Source organism: Neomonachus schauinslandi, chromosome 1 (genome assembly GCF_002201575.2).
Source record: "Neomonachus schauinslandi chromosome 1, ASM220157v2, whole genome shotgun sequence".
Classification (NCBI taxonomy): domain Eukaryota; kingdom Metazoa; phylum Chordata; class Mammalia; order Carnivora; family Phocidae; genus Neomonachus; species Neomonachus schauinslandi.
Genome location: NC_058403.1, coordinates 112,736,934 through 112,744,536, shown reverse-complemented (window position 1 = coordinate 112,744,536; position 7,603 = coordinate 112,736,934). Strand labels below are relative to the sequence as shown.

Here is a 7,603-nt window from a genome sequence, read left to right as displayed (position 1 = left end):
TCAAAACATAATGGTGTTCCTTTTTTTTTCATTCCTCATTTTACTCAACACCCCTGCAGTGTTGATGCAAGTACTGAGCTCCCTTTGAAGTCAGCTTGCATCATCTTTGATGGAGTATAAAGCAATAGGAGATACTGACTGCGGTTTTGAGCATCTCAGTTCCCATCTCAGATGATGCCGATACATTTGTCATTAAATGCATGGTATGAGTAAATCCTTGGAAGAATTGCCAAGCAGTTAAAATTGGCAGGTATAGACCACACATTTCTACTATAAAAGAATAGAAAAGGAAAATATTAACCTGTTTTTAAGGCTTTTTACTTCATATGCCACTTAGGTCATTCTTACTGTGGGTGATTTTGTAACATATTCTTGTTACTTGGTTCACTCTTTCCAATACTGTCAATGCTTCATGAGAGGTTATGCTAAACAGATACATTTAGATGCCAAAAACATTTGTGACCTTGAAGGATGATGTTCTTTGTTCAAGTAATGGTAAAATAAATCAGTATCTGTGGATGAATGCCAGTAGTGTTAGCTTTTTAATACACTTTGCTCTTGGCAATAATTATAAGCCACAGAGTGAAGATGAGAGTAATTTGGAGATAAAACAAGAGCGAGGCTTTTGACTGAAAAATTCTGTCTGCATTTCTGATAGGCGCTACTGCTGATCACCAATCTCTCTGGTTCTCATCTTCTATGAGGCAAATGGGGAAATTGCACTCCTCTGCCCCCTTGATGGTGGGCTTTAGCCATGGGACATGTTTTGGCCAATGAAATATGAGCAGAGGGGCTGGGTGAAGCATTCGATTACTTGAACTCTCTTCCTGCTCTTCTGCAGAGATGATCACAGAGGTATGCGAACAGGAGCAAAGCCTGCCAGAATGCCAAGTAACATGTGGAGCACAGGTGCCGTGGAAAGTGACCAAGGAGACTGCCGTGGATTTGCCTGATCAAAAATTCGCTTTTCATTGTGTTAATCCATTGACGGTTTAGTGTTGCTCGTTACCACAGCACAGCCCAACCTCTCCTGACCGACAGGTATATGGTTGTGTGTACATATATATCTAAATACACATACAAAAGTTTAAAGAAATAGAAATTTAATGATCAAAACAAGTCAAAGTAGAAGACACCAAAAATCCATTGGTGAAATATTCTACAACATTTTGTTTTGTTTTGTTTTGTTTTATTCTACAACATTTTTGTGATTCCCCCAGCCTCAGTGGAATCTACTACTTGTAGTTCTGCAGTAAATGTCTCTAAGTCTTCTCTAAGCACTCACGTTCTACTCTTGTTAGGATAATCACATTAATTTCTATTGCCTTATACTCTTCTAAAAGTGGAGACTTCAAAGTCATTTTATTTTTATAAAAATTTAGAATAAATTTTGATTGTTGGTGAAAAAAGAATTTCAAAGGAGGACTAGCAGGTAACAACGGTAGAGGAGTTTTAAAGAGTGTAGTTTATTTTAGAGAATGTGTGGTTGATTTGGGTGGCTAGATCATAGGTTATAAGAAGGCTGGGAGTAGAGAGGAGGATTATGGCAGAAAATATGTGTGGATAATTTTTTCCTGTGTTGCCTTAAGTCTATATATCACAAGATATTACATTCCATTAAATTCTACAACATTTCCATTAAAAATACAATCTGAATCCTAAGAGGAAAATACTGACTACCAGAAACATAAGATTCTCAGAGGGCTTAGCGAACTGTATCCTAAATTGCAGACAGACATGTTAGTTTCCTTTGAATCAGTAATTTCAATCTTTCCCCTTATTTTTCCATCTAATTTTCAGTAGGTCACTCTCAAGTCAAAATTTAATTTTATGTGGTTGAAGTGGTAGAGCCAAAATGAAATTGCATGCTGTAGGGGGAAAAACTTAACCTACTTTTAATAGCCCCTTTGAAAGATACTTTGAAGACATGACTTACTCTCATAGTATGTTGACTATCTGAAGAATGAATTATTATATCCTTGTCAAATTTTAAATAGCATGCTGTTAAAAATATTAGTCACACAGGGGGCTGTTTGACAGTAATGTCACAGAAAAGCTCTGGTCTATATGAACAGGCAGAGTCTGCAACTTAATATTATGGTTCCATGGAGCTCTGCCTTCCATGGGCATCCACAGAGGGGTGGGGGTGGGAACCCGCTTTAGGTTTCCTTGGAATGGTGGCAGGATTCTGGCAACTGATGCATTTTACTTGCTGTTCCAGCTAGCTGAGGGGGTCTTGTGTCTTTCTCCCTTCCATCCATTCCTGACAGAGTTTAGACCAGAGCCTAAAAGAAATGAAAAAGCTATCATTTCAAATGAGGAAGAGTTTTTTTTTTTTTAAATACATCCAAGAAATGTGAGTTGAGATCTAGACTAGAGGTTGTAAAGAAAATGATCCAAAGAATTTCTTATAAAAGAGAGGTTTTTTTTTTTCTTTTTCTTTCTTTCTTTTTTTTTTTTTTTAGCCTAAAAAAATAAGATTAGAAACTGGCTTGGATGAGCCCAACTGTGATTAAAAAAATAAACCCTTTATAGTTAAGTCAAGAATTTTTCCCCTTTTTGTTCTTTGACTTTTCCTGCAAGGAAAGGGGCAGTCTTTACCTAATCAGAGCAAAGCAAGAATCACTGAGGCAGCGGAAGCATCATGTAGGTGAAGGTCAGGCCAATTTTCCCCAAGTAATGCTGTTTTATCACTCATCGAACAAAGATTGGGGCCTTTCTTGCCTTGATCCTTTGTGCCTTTCCCTATTACTTTAACAGATCTGAACAAACCAGAGATTCTTCATCCAAACGTTCCATTTAGCTACATTTATTTCAAATCCTCCAAATTTCATGTCTCAATATTATAGCAACTTAAGGATGATACAAAATCCACGTGTTAGGCAGGAAGGCAAAGTTACCTAAAGACAGAATTGACACAGGACACAGTGATTGTTTTCATTGGTCCTTTGCCGTTTAGTGTTGGGCTGCATGTCAGCCCCATTAATCCAGGCACCTTTTAGTTTCAAAGATTTCTGTCTTCCCTATGTCTACAGAACACGTATCTTGTTGGTGAAACATTGTGTTACAAATTGAATGATGTTACTTTTGGCAGCCTGGAGAGGGGTCAGGTTGAGAAGCCAAGACTATAAAACAAATACGCACCCTAGGGATGTGTGGTGTCCTAAATAAATGTGTTCTGCAGTTGCCTCTGAGTAACTGCAACAGGGCTGGAACACTCCTGGTCACGTGCTCCGCCCATTTACTCTCGTGAGTAGATTTGGCAGTGAGGAAATGGGAAAGTGTCATTATGCCAAGATGAAATTAAAAATTAGTTTAATGATTTTTGAAAAAGTCACCTTATTTTAAAAATAGAGCATTTTGATTTATAAGTAACACTATGGCACTGCTTGATCCTTAGAGCTTTGACTCAGTTTTCCCATATCGGAGGAATTTGAAGTTATCCTGGTTTGCTTACTCACATGGTCCTCTCTCTACTTTTCTCCTTTTCATTGATCTTTCTTTTTCTTGTATCTTTCCTTGCCAATTACTTCTCTCTCCATTTTTTCCCTCTCTTCCTTGCCCAGAACCCAGGCGAGGGGATGGTTGCTTTCAAATTGAGGGATATATCTGGACCCACTTCCCCCCCCCTCAAAGTGGCTTAAAGTAAGTTTTTAAAGCTAGAAATGTCATAGCTTCATAGACATATTGAATATGTTATTTTGAGGATACTATAATGCATCTCTAAATACTAGTGATCTGAGTTCTTTATAGGTGAGTAAATTCGAGACTCTGAGAGGATTAAAATTCATATTTAATCATAAATACCTTGTATTCATTAGGAAAGATCTGAAATTATTTGGTGACATTTCATCAGCAAGTCATATTGCTCTCTATATTGAAAGAAAAAGAATTTAAAATATTACTAGTTTTTTCCTTTATTTTGGGATATACTTTCTACCACCCATTTCAAATCATGAACTTTCACAATAAATTTGCTTCCCATCCTCCAGAGTTCTGTTTATCTTCAAATGGAACAATTTCAAACCATGATTTTTTATTATTATTAAAATAATTCAGTGACTTCCAGCTTTATCACAAATATGGCTAAAATAAAAATGCTTACTACTTGGTAGCTTTTTACTTGATTCACAAAGCAGTTTCCAGAAACCAATAATGAATGATTCCCTGTGTGGCACGGTAAGCAACAGAACATTTTTATCTGCTCAGCTGATGTTTGTGTGCTCAGTTAACCAGCCCTTGCATGCTCTGTCTATTCTAAGGGTTGTGGAAATTTAAATACAGTAAATGCTCTATGACAGTGCTGATGTTGTGGAGTCAATTCATTTCCTTGAGTACAAGATCAGTTCACAATTACTTCAGGGCAGTCCATACAGGGCATTGGCATAGTTGGCTATTAATTAAGCAATAAGACATGACAGGCAATATATTTCTGGGCCATTTAACATATCTCTTGAGAGATTTTTAAAGCAAGGGGTTAAAGGTCAAGTGACTTTAACCACTTGAGAAGTTCACTGCCAGGATTTTTTATGACTACAAGAAAATTCAAATATGAATTATGGAAACTAAGTCAATCATGGGGATTTTTTTAGTGTATAGTTAGGAAATCAAGTCAAAACAAAATTTAAAAAAAGGATTTATGCGGTTCTGTACATTGTACTATGGTTTACTATCTATCATCTAATTTAATTTTCCCAGTGATCTTGTGAAGTCTCCATTACCTCTATCATACAGTTGAGGTATGTGAAGCTCAGAGCAATTTTATGGCCAAAATGCTCTGCATTATGACTTGGAATTATGAAATTAAATATTAGTAGATTATAAGCACTTGAATTAGCCAGTCTTAAAGCATTGTTCTCCCCAAACCAAACTCCACCTTCTTTTGATGAAAGCAAAGATCTTTTTTAGAAAACATGGCTATCCCGTGAGCTACTGGAAAACCACTTTTCCAGACTTCATGGCTCCTTTCAGTGAGTCTTGCAAAAATTAATAACAGAGTTTATTAAATAAATTATTAATCCCATAAGTCAAAGAATAAATAGAATAGTAGACATGTTAGGAAAACCATCTGGAAGAAATTTTTGAGCTTCACCGGACAATATTTGAGGATTGTCTAGAAATTGCCCCACCATGGATAATATTGTTAACATTGTCCTATTTATGCACCTTACTGCATCACCCTTGGCTGAGACATTTGTCCACATCTGTCTCCTTGATGTCATGCTTAACTCCACTCTTGTTGTATGTGTAGGGACATTCTATTATTTTCTTACTATGAAAGGAATATGATCAGCTCTCTTTTAGAGTCAATTGCTTAATTTTCCCTAAGTTATTCCTGATCCCTCACTCGGCACTTGGCATTCCTTGAACTTAACCTCTCAAGTCTAACAAACTCTCTTTGAGTTTTTCCTACTCTACTGATTCCCACCTTCCCCTGCTTGTTGTTGTCCACAGGGATACCTGAAAAGCAGATACTTAATTTCATTTTATATCCCAAGTGTGTATCCTGATGCTCAGTAATTGTTTCATTTGCTGAATTGCTGTATGAATTATTTTACAGATTTAAAATTTTCAAACCATAACTAAATGTTAATCAGGACAGAATGTTATTTAATATCCAATTTGATTCCAGGTTTCTTTTAGCTCCCCAAACTCACTTTCGCTTTTTAAAAAAAAATGAGACACAGCCAATTTTATTCAAATTCCTTAAAATTTATACACAATATGTTAATTGTTTCTAAAATGTACATCAGTCTTTATGTAATGGCTTTTTACTTCATCTTTATTTCATAGTTTTTTCATCTTGTCTTTATACAGTTCTTCAGTAGAGGCCAGAGTCCTGAGGTGCCCAGTTAGGAGCCTCTGACCTACTATTCTGATTAAGTTTCTTCTCAATATTCATGGCCAACATCTGGCTTTTAAATGAAAGGCTTTTGGTCTTTTCAATCACTTGCTGATTAGGGTGAGACTGCTTCGTTACCCATAACCACATGACCTAATTTAGAGTCAATTTTGGCATCCAATCTCGCATTTATAATCAAATTTATAAGCCACCTTTCAGTTTCTTCTGGAGTCATGTTCAGTTTGTCTGTCAACATGTTAATAGCTGATACACCCCTCTAGATGAGACAAAAAGTCTCAAGTATGAAGAGAGGAGCATTTTCAATGAAATCTTCAAAACAAGCCACCAAGAAGAAATCATTCCCAAGTACTGATTCACATCCCCTCAGCTTTTTCGGAGCCCCATCAAAGCCAAAGTTAACAGATAAGCATTCAGCAAATCCTGTCATTGGGTCTTTAAATGTGTAAGACTCCTGTTGAATAAATTTAACCAAATATTTTAGCACCTGTTGGCATTTTCAAACATCTTTGTTTGTTATGATGGATGTAGTCAAATAGTGCAGTATCCGTGGATACATCGTCTGAATTACATTAAGATACTGTGGCTGGTTAAGGAAGAGATCAATAATGTTATCTCGCCCTTTGGGGTGGTTGAAGAAAACAAACCAAGACCAGTAGACAAGCCATGTCTGCTGCTGAAGAAAATGAAATGGAGAGATCACAGAATTATTTTCTGTGGTTTCTCTTAACCATGCAAGGTCTTCCATAGAGGCATCCCAATTCCACATTAAGATTTCAGAAGTCAGCAGTTTTCCCCAGAATGAACTCAAAGCATTTCTATCTGTTGCTGGAACTAACACTCTAAAGAAGTAAAGATATTCTGCTGCTCCAGGGTAATTCCTACATTCAAATTGGACTTTCGCATACCTGTAGAGTGTATCTAAATATTCCTGCCTAAAATCGTGCTTGTCCACCAGTTAGTCAAACAGCATCCGACCATCTCTGGTTGACCCTATCTGCCGTATAGTTTCTGGATCAAATCTCTTCACGACTGGTTCCGTCTCTGCCTGAAGCTGTTTCAGTTGTGCAACAACTGTGTTTTTTTTTTTTCTCTCAAAGCACATGGAATATCATCAGAATAAAGGTTTTTGCATATGTCCATAACAAAGCCTACCATGTCGGTATCAATAAGAAGATCTAATTTCCCTTGTAATGAGTCTTTTTCATTATCTCTCTCTCCTATGAAGAGAAGGGAAGCCAAATGCGGATCCAAAAAGGGTGCCATGCAAGTAGTCAAGTCATCTTCTGCCATCTCGCTATGGAAGAAGCTGCTTTCACTTTTAATACATCCAGAGTGTTAGCTAGATTTTCTTTGCCTTCATTGAAGCAGTTACTTCTGTCAGCTTCCACGACACACCACTCACCTTGTTTTTCTTCTAATGACTTCATTATTCATTTATTCATGTTTATTGAGCATCAGCTATGCTTCTACTTTTTTCTTTATGTGATCAAGATTATATTTTTTAGCAGGACTCGGTAGCTTTATACTTAGGTAAAATTGTTTCCAGATTCTGACCCTACACTACTGCTCAGTCTTAGTTTCCAAGATTGTATAATTTTGTTGTGTGTATGTGTGTTTGTGTGTCTGTGTGTATGTGTATGCACATGTGTATCCCTAGATATACTCCAAGTCAAATTTATTGAGTCAATTGTTGTTATGCACAAGACATTTGAAACCAAAAGAATGTCCTTTGGTCACTCT

The 7,603-nt window shown here is 36.7% G+C and overlaps 1 pseudogene; it reads right to left on the bottom strand.

Annotated features, from left to right (window-relative positions):
- Positions 1-5,821: 5,821 nt before the first annotated feature.
- LOC110576790 lies at positions 5,822-7,153 on the bottom strand (annotated as a pseudogene).
- Between the last annotated feature and the right edge of the window lie 450 nt (positions 7,154-7,603).